Genomic DNA, 20,229 nt, shown 5'->3' on the forward strand with positions numbered 1-20,229 from the left:
TGTAGTTAGATACTATAACAACTCTTCTAACACAAGCTTTGAGAAATCAAAAAGAATCTAAGTTTTGCTAGTAAAACTCTGGAGTCCCTTTCAGGCAAAACTTCTTAAATACCTAGCAAAGAGAGGAGACAAATGTATGACTAGAAAATATGTGGCAACTGTCAGTTTGTTAGACATTGTAAGGACAATAAATAAACCCCACCCTTCCCTTAATAAGACCAGTGACTAAAAGAGTAAAATCACACTAAAAACCAGTTTGAGTAAGTTCTAGGAAGGTGTATGTGAGTAGGAATTCCAAATATAATCAAAGAAAAACTGTTTATAATACCACTAAAAGAAATGGGAGTAGTAAATCCAGCTCTCACTGGGAGTAATATGTTCAGTCTCTCTCACTAGGTTGTAGTGAGAGACACGTCACAAAAGAGCACGAAAAAATGAAAAGGTGAGGAGCCACCACGGAGCTTCAGATACTGCCTTGTTATTGTAGCCCAGGTGAGACATGCTCAGCATTACCAGTAAATTTGGATGCGTGTGACCACGTCTCTCTTTCCCAAATTGCTGCCGGGGCCCTGAGGGCCCCCCTATGCCCTGCCGTCCCTGCCTGCCCCCCTCCAGCACCATCCGTCCCTGCCCCAGTGACTGCAGCAAGGCGAGCCCCCTGCTCCCGCAGCCCTGCTGCTTGGCCATGGGCCCTGCCAAGCTGGGCCCACATCCCCAGAGACGTGGGGGTAGAACCTAAGCTCCTTAAGTAGATGTGTAAGTGGACCACTGCGATTTGAGGTCTGCTGGCTTGAGTTGTAACATTTTTTTTCTTACTGAGAGCACTATAGTGTCATTTGACATGGAATAAAATACAAAAAATGGCTGACAACTGCTTGTCATAGTAAATTGCCATGTTTTGTACTTCGTCTACCTCTTTGACCTCCAAACTCTGCCTTTGTTGCCTTCAAGTGGCAGACTGCAACCATTACCAACCAGTACTTGCAGCTTTTCAGACGATGTTGCATTTTAGGGGAACAATGTCTAAAACAAAAAGGGATTTGTTCCTCTGTAATGTGATCATTACTGCTTCATGAGACACACAGTTCTCTTGGCGTTCTTTAATGAAATGGAATGGAACGGAACACAACGGAACAGAACAGTTCTCTTAAATAAATACCTATATATATAAATAAATATTAAGACTCCACTGCTTGCTGTGGCCCCCGGCCCGCCCTGCTCCCTGGCTGGGGCAGCGGTGCAGGCCCTGCCCTGCCGCCCCGCTGCCAGCCCCCCGCTCAGCTGTGCCCTTGGGGGCAGCAGGGAGGGGGGGCTGAGTGCTGAGCTGAAATGGGGCTCCCCCACCAGTGGGTCGGGACGGGGGTTGCAGCCTGCCAGGGCCACCAAGGCCTATTAGTCCCCTCGGGATCTTGAGATCTTCTTTTGGGAACACTGCAACGATTGAAATCTCAGGTTGCCACTCTTAAGCTAGCTCAAATACTTCTAGACTATGCTACAAGCTGCAAAGGAGTCAGAAGGAGTCCTAAAGTCAGTTCAGAAATGCCAGAGCCTTCTGTGATACTCAGTTCAATGCCCTATGCTTTCCAAAGGGATAAAAATAGGTTAAAAAATGTTTTGAAGTTATTGGAAACTCCAGTGAACGTCAAAATGTATCACAGGAGTATAGCTTCACTTTCAGGATGCTATGTTAAGAATGGATTATAACTGCTACTGCACATTTTGTCGATTAAAAAAAGAAAAAAAGCCCCAAAACTCTTCTCCTTGCTACCACCTTTAAAAGCCTAAGAGAATCCTGTATCATTAAATATGTCTCTTATTTTAGTTGTATCACTGCTGCTATTGCTTTTCTGTTGAACAACTGCACCGAACTTGGACATTTTAAAAGCATTAATGTTTTGCCCTTTAAAATTATTATCGTTAGAGTGGTATTTCCTACACAGGCGTACTCTAATCACATAGAAAGTCACAGAAAGAAAACCTGCACCAAAGTTATAAAAGATATCAAGAATACGTAGCTTATTAAAGATCCTTTCTAAACTTCAATGACTAGAGAGAGGGGGATGAAAAGCGAAAACTTTCTATTCATTTTCATTTTGGTAGTAATTTGTTATTCACTTTTATGGTTTCTGATCAGGTGTTCATGTCTGCTACAGCTACAGTAAGTTTGCAATAGATGCTGAAGATTACTGAATAATCCAGGATTTTTCTAGGATTTGAAGCTGACTGCAATTGTTTTGGTTTCTGAACATGAGCTGAATCATCTCCAACAGACTGGATTCATGCCCACTGAAAGTCTCTTGAGCTGGTACCAAAGAAGTGCATGCATCTAAAATCTTTTTAAAAATAATTGGTTATGGTTGCATGCAGAATAAACAAAGCAATAGAAGGAATCAAAAACTTACTGAAAAACTTTAATACACACAGTCTAAATTCTTTGTGCAATAAGGCATTAATTAATCCACAGCATCATGAAGGGTGTTAACAAATTTAAAGAGTGGGGAATGGAAGCATATGTTTCAGAACTACCAAGACAGTGAAAACCTAACGGTTATGATAGAGTCTGTGTTTAAGTGGCACTTAGGGGAACTACCTACACAACAAGAATTTGGTTAGAAAGAAATAGGACTAGTTTCAGATAAATTGCTTTACTGTAATTTAACATATCCAAGTGTTATTCATGTCCATGTTTTCCTGTAAAAAATGGTATCATAAGCACACTTGGTTAGATTTTTAGCAGTTATCAGTAATTAGAAGCACCTTTCTCATTTTGTTGCACATCATTTGTAAAGAATCAAGAAATGTATGGCTATCAACTGAAGAATATATCTTCTCATCATGATTCTATAAAAGATGTTTTTCAATATTGTCATGAATGCTGTTTACATTAATATAGTGCTCTTCAAACAAATACATTAGTAAATACGATTGTATTACTTACTGTTTGAAAGAAACCAGGCAGAACGTTTATAAGTTTTAACTTGCCATGTGAGGAATGCAAGGAACTACAATACAAAATAATGTGAACTTTAAAGACCTACTGAAGAGCTAATGAAACATTTGCTGTCAGCTTTGATTCAGTAAAGAACAACTAAAAACATTTGGCACAAGTGACAGAACCTTCAGAAGACTCTATCCAGAGCAATCTGCAGCAAAGCTTCCTAGTGGTTCAGCCTGGTCACTTTAGATTAGAACCACAACTTAGCTGTTTAATTGCCAGCTGTGGTTGATTTCAATCACATGTAACAATAGTTTAGGGCCTGTATCTGAAAAAGGATTTTGGCCTCTAAATTCTACGTCCAAAAATGCAGTCTGTAATACCGTACTGACTGAGCATCTAGACACTTTTATCCCACTTGAGCCCGTCTGGGACACAGTGAGAAAGTGGAGTTTCTGGGGATGCCTGATCTGCCTCCAGTGAAAATGCAGTTGTGCATTCTTTTTGGTGTAAATTGATCACAGAAGGAAATTCTAGTTAACAAGGTAATTGTCAGAGCACTTGCCTAGGCAACAAGAAACTAGCACCAAAACATCTTACCACCTCAGTACTCCCAATAACTGGATTTCAGAATAGTTCTTTTTTTTTTTTTTCATTTCTTTACTGATAGAATGCATCTTTTTTGTTGTTTTTATACAATTCATTAGGAGAGGATGAGAAATTATACAATCTCTTTGATGCTAATTTTTAATTACATTTACTCAAATTGATCTCAGAATGCACAGAGAGACAAATGTAGTCATTCACTTCCTTGTGTACGTATAATCCCTGTAGGATGAGATTGTTTCTCATAAAGACAGGGAATCTTATGGTTGCCTGATAATCACACATAAATTCTAAAATTCACTGCTAATGGAGCATCACTGTTGCATGTACAGGATCTCTGGGGAAGAAGTCATGGGTTAGGCTAATAGTTTATGCTTTTAATTTATATAAAATGATTTTATTGGAAGGGTGTTACTGAACACCACTAGCACTTTAATAAATGATCTGACTATAACCAGCACAATATTGTTCCTCTCTAGGCTGTCTAGCAGTGTATATCTAGCAGATAATGTTAAATGATTAAAGTTCGTGTACTTACAAATCTTATGCTGAATATGAAAATATTTTCTTTGATGGTAATGTATAAAAAAAACTGTTCCTGGCAGCTGGTCATATACAAATTGTAAAATTGTCTTATTTTAAGTTTTATATGACACCAAATATGTTTTTCCAGCACATAAAATCCATTTCACTATGCTGTGAAATACTAACAATGTAGCATCTAGGACTTTGCACTGTATCATTTTATAAATATTTGCTATGTGAAATTTAGTTCATTTCTGGAAAATTGACTTGAGTTGGGAGGCACTGAAAGCATCAGCTGCATACATTCAATTTTAATGGCATTCTTTGACCCCTAGAATATCTTTAACTGTTGGCAATAAATAAGTGAATTTTACTGTAATAATTTTGCCATATTGTAAATTTCTCTAGTGGCATGGGACCACTACTATTTAACAGGACGGGAGGTATACTGCTAGGTCAGGAAGAGAGTAGACTATGTGAATTAGGTTGCTGGGGGAGGACGTCTACGTTGTCTGTCGAAGGCTTTGCCCTGACATGATGTGTAAGCTATCAGCATGGCATATGTTACATTTCTTACTTTACTGAAAAATGTAAACGGTTACATTAACTTGTAAAGTTTTTCAGATTACTCTGACATATTCTACAAGCAGGAACGAAAGCTCTGTACATTTTTTTAAGGTAACCAAAAGCCTGTCCCATTAAAAGACCTTCTTTTACATTGTTTACAGACTGGGAGAAAAGATGGGAGTTGTATGAAAAATGGTTGCTTGAAGATGTGAAGGAAACAGTAAAGGAAAATATATTTGACAAGGAATCAATGAGCAGGGTAGGAATTTGAGGCTAGCTTGGCAAATCGACTGTAACAAGGAAGTAACTAAGTGGGAACACAAATTGAAGGATAAGCTCAAGCATATTCATGTGACTAAGAAGTGGCAAGGATAGACAGTATTTACTGTTAAAAGAAATTAGAAGAAAAACTGGGATGGAAAGATTGAATACAATGACTGAAGAAAAAACAACCTGGGATAATAAACTGGCAATTGAAAGCAGAAAAAAGATTGTAATGGGAAACTGAGGGATTAGAACAACTACTGCAAAGTTTAACAGTATGGAAGAAAATGGAAGGAAATTACAGGGAAAGAAAGATGACAAAGAGCCAAATGAACCATCCGATGACTACAAAGTAGGCATACATAGCCGATGCTTCTGAATCTTATCCATTCCTCAAATGACTACCAGCATTTATGAAACTCACAGGCTAGAAAATACAATTTCTTAAATATAGGCATACATCTAGGAATCTGTCAGCACCTTAGCATGATTTTATGTTCTCTTTCCAGTGCTGGAACTCTTGTGCTATGCAATTACAGGTTCCCAACCAACAGTACTAGATGATGGCATTCCTATTCTTGCCTTGTTTCCAAAGAAAACTATGGTTATAGTTGCATTGTCCGTCTAACAACTTTTTAACCAACTGGTCAATGTCTACTGATTTTTTCAGGGAGGAAGTGGTCTCACTTTGCTACATATTTTGTGAAGTGCAATGACTGGTTAAGTATACAGACCTTATCAGTGATGTGCTGGAAAAAAAGAAAATAGGAGTCTAGCTGGTGGTAGTGTGCTTGGCTGCGTAGCTCCTGCTCACCAGTGTACACGCAGCTTTGCAGTGTTAAATGTGTTCATTGATTTTCCATGGGGAAGGACGTAGAACTACTGGAATTTCATGGGGCTAACTACAGAATTGAAGGTAACAAAAGGAAGTAGCAAAGAGGCTAGAGATACTGGGGGACCTGAAGGCAGAAACAGGAGTCACGGGACACTAAAGGTAACAGGAAAAAATGAGAAAAGGGCTCCCCAATGTGCAGCAACATTCAATACATTGTTACTTCCAGCCCATGTATTCTGAAGCCAAGTTTCATTGAGTTTCTGCATCACTGAAAGCTAAAATAGTTTTTTCTGATTCCCTAAAAATGGTTCACATGTACACTCAAAGCCATACAGTGAATAAATACAGTTAGAAAATCTTAGAACTTGTCTCTTAAACTCAGTTTGTCCTTTTGTACATTTGGCAGTAGATGCCTAGTGAAATTTCCAAAATATATTTGTGCTTCCCAACTACCAAAAGACCTTGGAGACTCAGTTTCTGTTTTTGAAAACATTGTTCGGTTTAATTTCAAAATTCTGTATTCTGTAGATAAGCAAAGAAATACCAATAGTAAAACCATTAAAAGGTTCTCTGCATGATAATGCACTGTACTCCTCATATTACACCTAAGTGCATTCCTCCCCTGCGTAGTGACTAAAATGTTTTAATATTGTTAAAAAACTCTATATGCTCCCATTATAGAACCTGCTAGTTAGGCTTTCTCTAGATTGTTGTGAGGAACCAAGTCTTTCTTGGCAATAGATTAATATTTTTTTACCTGATTTCTTTAGAAAACAGCCAGTGAAATAATTTGCCTCCTTTCATGTGGTTTACAAAGGCCTAAAATAAAACTTAGCAACAGACTGAGTAAAAAAATAAGACAGAAGTACCTATGTCAGTGAAGTGAATGTAGTCAAATAGTTGAGTGCTTTTTTCTTCATTTTCCACAAAATTTTGATTTCATACTTAATAAACTGGTTTTCTAGTTCTTAAATATTGTTTATTTCTTGGCTCCTTCTAAGACTAGTATTACATGGAATGGGCTGCTTGGCAGAAGTTTTCTCCTGTTGTAGTTTATCTCAGAATTCTGGTAACACTTGGGTCTTAGTTAACAGAAAATATGTTTCCCTACAGTTCAGACAAGCAGTACGTAAGTTACAGAAAAATCAGCTCTGTGGTCTCCTGCTGTCCTGACAACCTGTATGGAATTATTCCCAGGAGCTCAGAGTGATTTGTACCAAATTTATTCATTTCAGACCACCACAGAGTGGAATAAATGTTTTTCAACAAAGTATACACACTTAATGCTGTCATAGTCTCCTATGTAAACAACAACTGATTTGTTCAAGTATTACTTTGCACTGACTGTGCAGTGGTCACATTAAACATCTTTCCTCACAAATTATATAACTCACATCTGGTGCCTCGACCTTGGGATCTCTGCCATGTACTGCTATATCCTATCATTGCTTTTTTGGCAGAAACCTTTTCGTCTACCAGCTTTCAAACTTCAATGCATACTTTTTGCATGTTGTGATAAATACACGCTTTAATTCCTGCCTTGTACCAAGGTCAGAGACAAACAATTCACTGTTGCTCTGGTTTTGACATCTCTTTAAAGACTTAGTAATACAATTCAGCACTAATCACGTTTCTGTCCTTTGCAGGGCATCCATGAAAAGTTTTGGAAACTAAACTTAAATGAAATATGTTGGTTTTTTACAGTTAGGAATATTACTGAATATAGCAGCTTGTATAAATTCTATTTATAACCCAAGAGAAGCGTTTCAATTTCTGAACAGAGTGTTTTAGACTTATATTTACCCAGTCCAATAATAGTAAATGTAAAAATGCAAATAGCTGTGTAAGGCACTGGAGAGTATTAGCTACCTTTTTATTTTAAATTATCATCATTTAATTGTTTCATAATTTTTTCTGCTAAAATATGTCAAAATATATATTTATCAGTTAAGAGACTATAAATTTTTACAGTTAAGTGTTCAATAAGACTCCTATTAAATTCAACAATTCTCATGAGCCGACATTAAACATTTACTTATTTTTCTGGATCAGAGTCTTGATAGTAGTGATCATGTCCTAGAGTAACATTAGAAATGGATATAGAGATTAAAATATGTGAGATGACTTTCAGCCAAAAGCTTTAGGAGATCAGTGACACACTTGTCAAAATATGCTGATGCTTTTTTTAAAGTGTGGAAGTTTTGTATGTCCATGCTCACTAAGGTTTTACTCTGATAAACTGTAAAAGTTGTCAGATGTGAATTTCCAAAAGCTATTATTGTGAAATGTTTCCTTTTTAGGGTAAAATAAATAAAGTTTTGCCAGTGGAAGCGTTAGAGAAATTTTACAGTGGAATCTTGGAAGTGTCAAAATAAATTATTTGAAAATGAAAAGCTTTTATTTGACCAATTCAGCAAAGTATGATGACTCAGTTGCATTGTTTGAGGAGCTGTAATATCCTGTGCCCCCTTACAACTGCTTTATTTTTGAAAAACAGACTATGTTAAATTATCTGGTGCAGCTGGAGCAAGCAATACATCACAAAGCTCAATACCCAGGCTAAATAATTAGCAGCAGTACAGACCAAATGTCAACTCCCACAGCTTATTCAGTAGTTTGGGTAAACAAACAAGATGGGTGGAAATAATACATTTCACTTCATTTTAATAAACTGTGTAGAACCATGCTTCTCTGATCAAAATTAAATACTTCAGTTTTTTTTCTGAACAGAAAAAAATGATTTTGAAGAAACAGGCACTCAGCTAAGAAAAAAAAAGAAAACATCAAAAAAGCCAGGAAAAATAGGAACTACTTTTGTTATATCCAATCTTTCCCCTTACCTAAGCTACATAACACTAATGTTTGAAAATTAAAATTACAATTCTACCATTATTTAGAAGAGAAAACAAGTCGTATCTTGATACCTCAATGCAGTAAGAAAACTGGTAGTGTTATTAAACACTTATATTACCTTATCATCTAATGATATCCACATACTGCCAAAAGACCCAAAACAGCTAAAATACACACAAAAAAAACCTTTGCTAGAGAAGTATAGAAGCTTTCATAAACTTTATTCAGGGATATAATCCAAGAACTCTTTTATAAATCCAGATTATAAAAATCAATCATATTATTTTGGTAACTGGCAAAATAGACATTGCAACAGTACCTACCAATTAAACAATAAATTGTTCTAATAATATGTTCATACATGCTTGGAGCTTCAAGTTTAAAACATTAACAGACTTCTTATTCATTTCCATTTGGAAACCAGTACTTACCTTTCCCTGTTTCCTGTCTTGAACTGAGAGAAAGCCCTGCTAAAATATGAAACATAGTTTGGCAAATGAGCCCAGGGCAGTTTGAAGGCTGTGAGACTTCATCTTGAGAATGAATTAAGATATTGTATTATTTCTAATTCACTGAGATTAATAAAAAATTGTATACTACTACTCTACTGTATAATAGTAAATAAAGTGTGAGTTTTAGATTAAAATCCTGGGGATCAGGTTAATGCTCAGCTAGAGTGAAAAAAAAATATCTAATTGAACTTCTGGAGAAAATCCATTTTCTTTTCTTACCATTAAAAAGTAAAGAAAGACACTTTCAGAAAATTAAGGTGAACAAGGGTGACAAGTTCATTATTTCTGCAAGGGAAAATAATTCTCTGCCATCTATTAGAATTGCTTTAGTGTAAGTTGGTGACTGTAAAAGCTCAGTAAAGAATGTATATTCAGTTAAATCAAAATCTAGAAAGAAAAATTATTTCAGATAAATATACTTGATGTTTGTTATAAAACTCAGAATAAAATCCTTTAATCTAGTGTCAAGGTAAATATGTTTCTTTGATCCAGATAAAAGGCTAAGTCACAGTCAGACATGTTCCAACAAGTGCCCAACATAGGTATGACTATTTCTCCCTAGTGAGCTGGTATCTGTAGATACCACCACTTACTGATGCTAATAGTAAAATTCTGATGTTTAAGACAAGATTCTTTATTAGGTAATTGGAATCTAGCAAATTACGTTTCATTTTTAGGTATTCTGACCATTTTGCTTAACAGTTTATGAAGAGAATACAGTTGTTATGCCAAAAAGGAAAAGAAAGTTCACAGAAAAAAGGAAAAACAAAATCACTTTTCCAGAAGGGGATGGGGAAGCGGAAGAGGAAAGAAGAAAGTGCATTTATCTTTTTTAGAATTACTTCCACTGCCTTTTTTGACTAGAACTCTATTCTTAGTACTAAAGTGTCAATTTAAGTTATCTACTGTTTCAAAAAGGTTTTTACATCTCTTTCTCACGAATGATATTGAGGAAACTACGTAGTCAAAATGAAGGAATGAATAAATTACTTCTATGGGTTTTAGATAAAGCTTTTAATTGCCACAATTAAAAAAGGACCAAAAAGGTATAATATAATAATTATTAATTTAAGGTTTATAAAATACTGTCCTTTCAATCTAAATAACTATTAACAGTTCTTTGAACCACAATGAAAACGAAACATATAATTTTCTACATATTGGCACTGCAGACAAATTTTAACTTAGGCCAGAAACCGGCATGCAAATGACACTTACTTTCAATGTAAAGTCAATGTAAAGTCAATGGAGGAAACTTTGGTATACAACATGTACCTCTGAGCAAACATAAGTGTAGACTATTGATAAAGAAGTATATAGTGTACTTATAATTTAATAAAATAAACTGAAGAGTTGACAGGTTCCTGCATGCAAAATATCATATACTTGCAAATTTGGCTTTTTATATTGAAATTTTTTTTTAGCTGCTTACATACATTGAGCTAGTCTTTTTAATCTACAGAGCATTTTGTAATCTACTGCTATCACAGCTTTGAAAAGCAATTCACTCTAGTTATAAAGGATGCATTACTTAGGGTTTTTTGAGAGAACATCCATCAATACTTATTCACAGATGTCTCCTGATTGTCAAAAAATAGTCTATTTTTTGTAACACCACAGCAACATACTAGGCTATGGTTTTATGCTCCATGGAGCTAATATAGTTGTTACTTAACTGCCAGCATTTAGCAGGCAGAATGAATGATAATGCCATGTATTTTATGTTTACTTACTGGCATTATCATTTAGCGAAAAAGTAATGGGCTGTGAATATTACAAAAAGACCTAAAAACTGCTATTGGATTTTTTGCTTTTCTAAAAATAATTTCAAAGCATAAATTTGGAGCCAAGTGTATTTCACATTCATCTTTCAAAAAGGAATTGGAACTCCTTTTCACACAAAGTGCTTGTGAACTTTAGAGTTCCAGCAGCAAAAAAGCTTTCTGTCTGGATTCACAGGTACTGATGTGTTTACTTCAAACTGTGCCTCAAGTATTTTTCAAGTAAAAAACAGAGATCTCTTGAGAAAAATGCCCTAAATAAAATAAGAACAAGCAGTGACAATTCCATTTTTTTTCAGCATACTAATGATGGATATATACACCTTTCTAGTTACCAGAGCTTTTTCCTATATTTTAGCTCACCAAAGTACTCCCTCCAAAGGCAGCTTTTTTGGGGGGGTGGGGGGGTGGGGTGGGGAAAGGGAGGAATCTCACAAATTTAAAATGTAGTGATGCATCTGACCTTCTTACATTCAGGGCTGAAACCCTGCCTTCCCTGCAAAAAATAGCAAAACTTACAGTAATTATCCCGACTTGATTTTTTATGCTAGTTTTCCCTAGCACTAGAGAATGTGGAAATATAATTCGTACTCATATAACTGCTCCAGTAAGTCAATTTCATAGCAAATGTATACTTCTGTTAAACTAAATATAGTGGTTTTGCCTTTAAATAACATAAACTCTTAAAATGCTAAGTTTATTTCCCACGTATGGTAGACAAGGAGAACTAGAGCTTCCATAACAATAAAGTATGTTTTAAGTGGATTGTACTACTATACGGGGAATAATTGTAAAAGATACTGTACTTCAATCAACCCCAGAAAAGGACTTCTATGGTCTTTGAAGCAAATTATTTCTATTTCACAGACGGCTGCTAATCATAACATAACAGCATCAAGGGTATTGTAGCAATCTAATCTCAGATGTAAAGTGATGTTTGTGACACTAATTGATTCATTATAAAAACATCAGTGATTCTTTGGCTTTTCAATATAAATAAGTAATAGTAAACCCTGTAATTTGTACTACAAAGCTCTGGGCGAATGCTGCATGTATACTGTGTCATTTGAAAATGTAATTCATGGGGAAAAGGCTTGTTATAATCTAACAAATACCTCACATACGTATTTGGCAGATTCAGTGGGCAGTAGACAACTATTCCTCTCAACTGCTCCACAGAGATGCTCCACAACTCTTCATAGCACTGCATTTTGCTGTATACACACACCTTGACAGCTTTACTGATACTGGTACTTAAGAATTCAGTTTGACTTTATTTTCAGAGGGAGCATACAGTTTCTAAGAAAGTATGTCAGTAAAATCTTCATTACAAACTTTTTTGCTGTTTCTTGCACTAAATAGAGTGAAAAAAAAATTTTATAATGCTTTGTGGGAAGGCAGCCCTTTCCTAAGTAGTTATGATAAAAGTAGTAAGACTTCTAGGAATAACTGTTGCAATCTTTGCTTTTGTTTCTGTTTGTAAAAAATTAAAATGTAGTGCTTTATTCAACAGTCTCAACATGAAGCAGCCCAAAATTTTGGCACTTAATGCTAATATAATAATATCTATCTTCAGTTTAAAGACAGTGATGCAGTTTCTACTTAGCTTCACTTTGTATCAGATCAAAGGTGAAAGTTTGAAGCTTAGTACTCATAAAATCGCTTCTTGAAAATTTATTACAGAAATGTACAATTAATATTGCAATTGGTATTTGTAGATCAAAGAGCAGTTATTTCACCAAGAAGCAAGTGGTAAGCATGAATTAGTACCATGCAGACTGGCACGTCCATCAAGCAAAGGCACGAAGTTGTCATTTGAAAAAATCTCAGGACCCTGCAGGAACTACCTACCTGCCCGGACTGCCCCTGTCTGACCTTCCCTAGGACACCCCCCACGCTGCCTGCAGCCCACACAAATACGATTTTGGGGAGAATAAATGGTTACAAGTGTTTAGGAAACCTCATAAAATACAGTCCTGTAACTAAATCTATTGTTGTGACTACAGGTGGTAATTTTACCAGAAAGTTGCAAACATAGTGCTGAAAGGACCTAACCAAGTTTAGTTCAGATCCTCAGCTGCTGTCATGCAAGAGCCCTAACTGGCTGTAGATCATGAAAATGTACAAGAACTTTCAAACCGTAAACATATAATTATATTTAAAAACATTTTTTGTACTGACAAAAACAGTAGGTTGCTATAGGTACATATGTTAGCTGAAGCATATATATCCTTTTTTAATATCCAAAACCAAGAGGTGGTTTTGGTGACTTTTCTTCTCAAATTCTGAAAGCATCCATTGTTATATTTTGCTTTCCCACAAATAACCTATAAATAAATAAACATAATTTATTTTAATTCTTTGTAGATTGTACAGCCTAAGAACCTGCCTTATCGTAGGGCTTTTAGAACAATCCAAACTGAACTCATCACTCAGTTGTCCAGAAGCAAAACCAGATTTCTACCAGATTAAAAAATGCAATCTTACCAACCATACAATATAGTTGTATAAAATATTAGTAGAAAAGAGGAAAATAACCATAGTTTTGGAATTCCAAAACATCCTTAAGGAACTTAACCACCTGCAAGCTCCAAAAATGAGTAAAAGGGAAAGCACTCTGTCTTTTTCTCTATATTTAACAGTATTTCCTATTATATTTTCCCTTACACTGATAGCTTTCTTCTTCTAACTAAGCTTATTGTAAAAAGGTTGAATTTAAGATAAAATAAGAAAGTAGATACTGTAGAATATTCTGATATTTCTGGATTGTAACCTTCTACATTTTGTTATTTAAAATTTTTATATAAACTCTTTAAGCTGCAATTACTGCAACATTCATCCTGGGAAAAGCAAAAAGGGCATTTCAACAATTTATTTGACTGAAAGACATTTTTATGTTTACTTTGATTTCTAGTAAAATATTGATGGATTTTTTTGAAAACCTATCTGATTTCTGGACAATTCTTTTTGCTTCAGTTTTCAGTACGGCCAAAAAAATCCCCAAATTGACTGCTTGTTATAGAAAAACTATTGAACCCCTGTCTTTGAAAATGGAGTTTGCTTATTTTCCTTTTCTATGAGTTTTCTGAGATCGTTATTTGACAAAGGCAAATGTCTTTTCCCAAACAGATCATTTTATATATGTACAAAAAATTAAAGAGAACTTTCACATACCATATGTAGACTGAATATAAATTACACAGACTGAGAATGCCCTGCTTCTACTTTCCAAAAATCTCATTTTTCAGTAGACATAGTATCTTCATTAATTCCAGCTTCTGGAGAAAAAGAAAGTCTCTAGAACAGCCAAACTCCGTGCCAGATTTGTGTAAAAGTTAATTCCAGACAGCTGATACTGGGTGTGTGTATATGTGTATGTAGGGATACAAAAAACCTGTGGAAAGAAAATGACAAGAAGAATCCAATCCAATAGTATTGTATTGCAAATTGAATAAACTGAAACTTCCACATTATTGCAAGAAAAGTGCATTGCAGAAGCATGAAAACAATGCAAGAAGCAGCTGTATTATTGAAGTCACACAAAAATTAAGCAGTAGATTGTGAAAGTGTAGTGGCAGCACATGGTTATTTAGAATTGTCAGTGCTAGGGGTATCAAAATTAATTCAGGAATTAAGTCTGTTCCTGACATCAAATTACAAATCTGAAAAGCCTCAGTCTCTTTAGTGTAAACCCTAGGTTTCTTCTCCTGGCACTCCTGGTAAAGAGATGCTATGAAAAAACATTTTAAATAGATGCCAGTGGTCATTGTGGCTACAAAGAAGTGTAGCAGAACTATCAGTGTGGACTTTGTGAGTTATTTGTCAAAAGCAGGGTAATTTCTTAGGGTATTTTGAAACTATAATTATTAACTTTTGAAATATTTATGTCCAGTGAATCTCTGGGAAATACCCATTGAAAGCATTCATATGAAATAGTGGCCAACAGATCGGTAAATAAAGATTTCCTGTCACGCTATTTCAGGACATCTAAAGTCGCATGCATCTAACCAAGCAATATTTCATAAACTGCCTGTGTGGGCATGTCTGCAGAGTACAAAAGTTGTACATGTTTCCCACATGTATTTGCAGGGCTAATATGCTTTGAGCTGGACTTTTTCCAGAGTCTACTTTTTATTTTGCCAAAAGTAACTGTGGCACTGTCCTACTCAGCCTCATTTCTCTCACCCTGGTTTGAGCAACAGGTGGCAGGGAAAGTGAATCAAATCCTGCTGTATAATTCCACAAGTTGGAAGTCCGTAATAGTAGATAATAAATGTTGTCTTTTCTAAGTTAAATATTTTTTTTAACTAATCCATTACTTGATTTTGGAGTATTTGATTCAGCCTGTAAGTAGGCTTACCATAGGCTAGAGATGAACATTTATCCTTGCAGTCAGCAAATCACCGTTCAAAACACATAAATTACTTCTGCTGCGAATTCACTGAAATTCAGTCCCCTTAGAGGCAAATGAAAGCAGTCTGAATTTTTTTGTATGCCTGGTACACAGGTATATAAAAACAGGTATTATGGCATTGGACTACACCTGGACCCAAACTGTCTCCGTCTGCTTTGTGCATAGATTACATTGCTTATATTACTTGAAGTCAGCTACAGCAATACAGTAAATTGATAAGATTCACATTAATATGCAAATTAGCCCACATCCATAACATGCTATCTTTCCATATGATTTGGTGTTGAAATAGAATCACTTAATTCAGAAGCCAGCTTAATTCCATATATAATTCCATCTATGTTTCCTAGGACCATGATGAATTAGACCATTTTACTGCGCTATTTTCAGATGTGAACATGGGGTTAGATGATGGCCACAAGCTAATGGATATTACTACCTTCTGCTGCCAAGTGCTCCATGACTTTTGAATAACAATAAAAGGATTCAATTCCTGCCTAGAAATGCAAATGACTAAATATAATCATTAGTCCTTTTAAAATGGGCTGAAAATAACCTAAAATACCCCAACCCTGTTGGATTTTGAATCCATTTTTTTTAAGTCTAGTATGGCACCCTAAGCGTCGTTACTTCCTAAGTAAAAGTTGAAGCAGGAGCCACTTTAAAAATACAAGATGCAGTTTAAATATTTTGGATGAAGCCAGACATGAAATGTTTCTTCTGCTTCACAAAATTAAGGATGGATGACAATTCTAAATAAATCTTTCCACCAATTAAATGAAAAAAACTAAGGGTTATTCTTTGTATCATCATAAATACCACTGCACAGATCCAATAAATGACAACCATAGGTCACAGAGCAGGGATGGGTATTAAGCTTTTTTACCAATTTTGGGTCACGTCCTTCCTACCTGAACCTACTTGAAGCATCTTTCCTTATTGAAAACCTGACTAAAAATTTTCTTTTTTTTTCCTGCAGATTCAGAGATATTGTGCTACTAGATTTTGGCAGAAAGCCAATACAGTGTATTCCAACATTGCCTTTATTTTGTGAGGTAGCTCTACTGCAATACATAGAACTAAGCTGACGATGGAATATTTTCTTTGGGCTTTTGGAAGCTCTTTGTACTGCAAAACTGTGCTCACATGAAGGGCTTCCACTTCATAGCAGTTGTGCCATTAGTCCAGTAAGAAGGTTGGCTGGCAGCGTTAAAACTATATTGTATAGCCAAAGTAGCCTATAGGGTATGATATATGTCTCCCATTCGCACAGTTCAGAAAACAGCGTCTACTCATCAGTAGCCAGGTCTGCCTCAATGACGAATTCTAATTAGAAGTCAAGGAGATGGTAAGTATTCCTGATACTCATGAAGGTCCCTCTTCAGAGAGAACTACTGTTGTTGCAGAGTCTTACATGACGGAAGGCTACAACTAACACATCTTCCTAAACCGCAGTATTTGCTTACACGCTAAAAAGAACTTGGAAGAGTTTGTGTAACGTTGCCCTCTGGTGAATTTTTTGGTAATAGTTCTATTTCAAAACACATTTTTACCTCTGTTGCTGTTGTATTGTAATTTAAACCGACCCATATTTTTAACCTATTACTATTGGACATGGCATCAAACCTAGTACCTCGTTAACAGACCAAAATAAAATAAAAGAATAAATAGTTCTGTTGAAGAAAACATAATTAAATAGAATACTCTGTGTAAAATATAAGCTGAATTTTGGCAAGACATGAAAGACTGCAGCTATAATTCTGCATACAACAGTTAAGGTCATTTTAATGGCTTGGAGGGGGATTATGCATTGCAGTAGGAATTACCCTGAATTCCATTCACTGCCTAGAAAAGATTACTGCTAGGCTTTTGGTGACATTGACTCCATCAGAAACATTAGGTAAGGGACAGACATTTCGGAAGTGTTTGAAATCCAATACCTCTTATTTGGTTATCTGTGTTTTTCAAAGAATTTCCTGGAGTAGAAAGAATCAGTCTCTTCAGGTACTTAAATATGATCTCTTTTCTGTAACTAATCTTGACCCAGATGTAACGGCTAAATATTCTGAACTATCCCTTCCCCTATACTTTTTTCACAACAGGAAACGATGTGTTTTTACATATAAATGTGTGTGTATATACACACACCCACACCCCTAAAGCCATTACAGCAAGTTTGTTTGAAAATAGAACCAGTTTTTCAGTGAATTATATTAACTTTTTCCTCCTTTTAAAAATGTTGCTATTTTGCTTTTTACTGAAAAATGGAAGATATTGTGAAAAGTCATTTGGCACCCAGGTGGCAGTACTGCCATAGAGGAGGCAGAGCCTACGTTAGGAGGACCTTGCTTCAGAGGCAGCTTCCAAGTGGGCACCGTGCCAGCCTAACAGATGGGCACCAGCAATGGCAGCAACGTGCTCCTGCACGTGCCCGTGCATCTACTGCATTTGCCTAGGGAAAGGCTTTCATCCAAGATTATCCAAACAGCTGTTCATTCTGAGTTTCTATCCATATTGTTAAGAAGAGATGTCAACACTAATCCATTTTTAAGCTAGATTAATTATTTTTAAAAAGTAAAGCAGTTTTTTGGCTGGTAGAGAGTGAGCAGAGAAAAGTCAGTATCTTTACACAAGCACATCAGCTGCGTAATGCTCTCAACTCCAGCCTTCAAGTGAAGGCAAATCTGAAAAGCCATGGTCACCCAGGATAAAACAAGGGACTAAGTCTATGTCATCATGAACAAACACAAATACAGATGAGATGAAGTTCAGTGTGATACTCCAGCTGGGATGCCAGTACTTTTTTTTTTTTTTTTCCTGTGACCAAGTGGTGGCTGCTTCTACTTGGACAACCACTATTCCACGTAACAGTGCTTAGAGGGATCACGTTTCCTTTCTAGTCTCACTTTCTGGTGGTTCATTTGTTATATGCATTTCCTAAATACGCCACAATGTGACAGGGGAGGGGTGAAAAGAGGAGGCAATAATCAGGTGGGAGCAAACTGTTAGGTGCCTCACCGTGCCTCCAAGCCCAATTCCAGCTCCACTGCAGCGATAGGGAGAAAATTAACAAATTAACACAAAGTTTTCTGGTACTCTAGAACCTGCCTGCTGTGTCCTTTCTCTTTGGCGCTACATCAGGACCTGCTCTCCCACAGGGGAAGACTAAAAGGCCACAGCTTTTCCCATTGACTGTTTATGGAAGTGAAAACCCAAATGACCAAAATAACACAGAGGAGTTGCTGGTCTGTGAGCTTTCCAAGTCTTGGGGCTTTCAGACTCTCAGTTCATACAGTTAGACAGCTGACAAATTACAACCCTGAAGTTACTGATATTGTATCACCGCTTCATTGGCAACAAAAGCTATCAAGCCTGCTGGTTCAGCAGCTCTAAAAGGCTTGGCTGAATGCATGGATATATATAGTATCCAGCAATTCCTACATTCTTTCCTAAGTCTTTGGGATGACAACAAAATGTAGGCTCCTGTGACTGATTCAGCACACTTAGCCTGCACGGTTGATATGGAAATGATTACTGAAAATCACAGCCATCTCCCTTGGATTGCAGGGCAGATAGATAGATAGATAGATAGATAGATAGATAGATAGATAGGAAGGTAGGTAGGTAGGTAGGTAGGTAGGTAGGTAGGTAGGTAGGTAGGTAGATAGATAGATAGATAGGTAGGTAGGTAGGTAGGTAGATAGGTAGATAGGTAGGTAGGTAGGTAGGTAGGTAGGTAGGTAGGTAGGTAGGTAGATAGGTAGGTAGGTAGGTAGGTAGGTAGGTAGGTAGGTAGGTAGGTAGGTAGACAGACAGACAGACAGACAGACAGACAGACAGATAGATAGATAGATAGATAGATAGATAGATAGATTAGGTAGGTAGGTAGGTAGGTAGGTGGATAGGTGGATAGATAGATAGATAAAACCCTGCCCAGTTATGTAGGTAGGTAGGTAGGTAGGTGGATAGGTGGATAGATAGACAGATAGATAAAACCCTGCCCAGTTATGTGGACCTCATTTGTGATTATGTATATCGATTCCTTCTAAAACAAATTTATTAGATGCTAGAAAAGGTGACAATATCACTGAAGTAAGGACTAGAAATCCAACGTGGATGTTTCTCTGAATCTCAATAATAATTTTCCTCCTAATTTGTATATATTTCCTTCCCAACCATTTCTATTCCCTTTGTTGAACCTGTGTTCTTTTATCATTTGCATACTAAACCTGGTATGTACCAAAAAGGCCCTATACAGTTATTTTTCAAAGATGGATGGAAGAAAGAGTAGTGAGTTTTACACAGAAGACATCCTTCTAGGACAGGCTCCATTTTAATTCTTTTCTTCCAATATTAATCTTTAGGGGGGTAGTATACAAGCTACACCAAGAAGCAAAATGAATACAATCAGAAAAGTGATAGAATTTTCATTTACCAACTATTTGGGGAAATGAATGTTTTATTCTTATCTTTTATAGCAGCTGAATTTCCTTTGCATGGTGCTGACAGTATGCTAGCCACCGGTTGGAAGACACTGGTTCCATTCTGACTCAGGGCAATGGAAATGTTATTTAACAGCCCACCAGCAGCTCTTACCATGTGTATTTAAACAAACAAACAAATCCTCTTCCAGAACTGAGTTACCAAAGAAGCTCACGCCACTAGGCAGGAACTTTCCAGGTGAAGGAAAGATGGAAGTACTTCCAAGATCCCTTTATATCAATGTCAAATTGTTTGTTTTGTCAGACACTTGAATCTTGATATCTAATCACATCATAATCTTTAATTAAACAGTGAACTCTGGGAAACTAATGGACTTCTGGAACATATCCATCAATAAGTATATAAAAAATAGATTCCTTTTCCACTGAATTAATTCACATGGCCTTCACTGAATTTCCATAAGTTCACATTCCAGTTTTGATACAAAAAAAAAA

The 20,229-nt window shown here is 36.2% G+C and overlaps 1 long non-coding RNA gene across 1 annotated transcript in view; it reads right to left on the reverse strand.

The window, feature by feature from the left end:
- Positions 1 to 10,222: 10,222 nt before the first annotated feature.
- LOC114016380 (uncharacterized) overlaps positions 10,223 to 20,229 on the reverse strand; it is a 52,367-nt gene continuing 42,360 nt past the window's right edge. The window contains exon 3 of the long non-coding RNA XR_008733216.1: positions 10,223 to 14,272. This is a non-coding gene — a long non-coding RNA (uncharacterized LOC114016380). The remainder of the gene's footprint in view (positions 14,273 to 20,229) is intronic.

Source organism: Falco cherrug, chromosome 1, assembly GCF_023634085.1.
Source record: "Falco cherrug isolate bFalChe1 chromosome 1, bFalChe1.pri, whole genome shotgun sequence".
In the NCBI taxonomy this organism is placed as follows: domain Eukaryota; kingdom Metazoa; phylum Chordata; class Aves; order Falconiformes; family Falconidae; genus Falco; species Falco cherrug.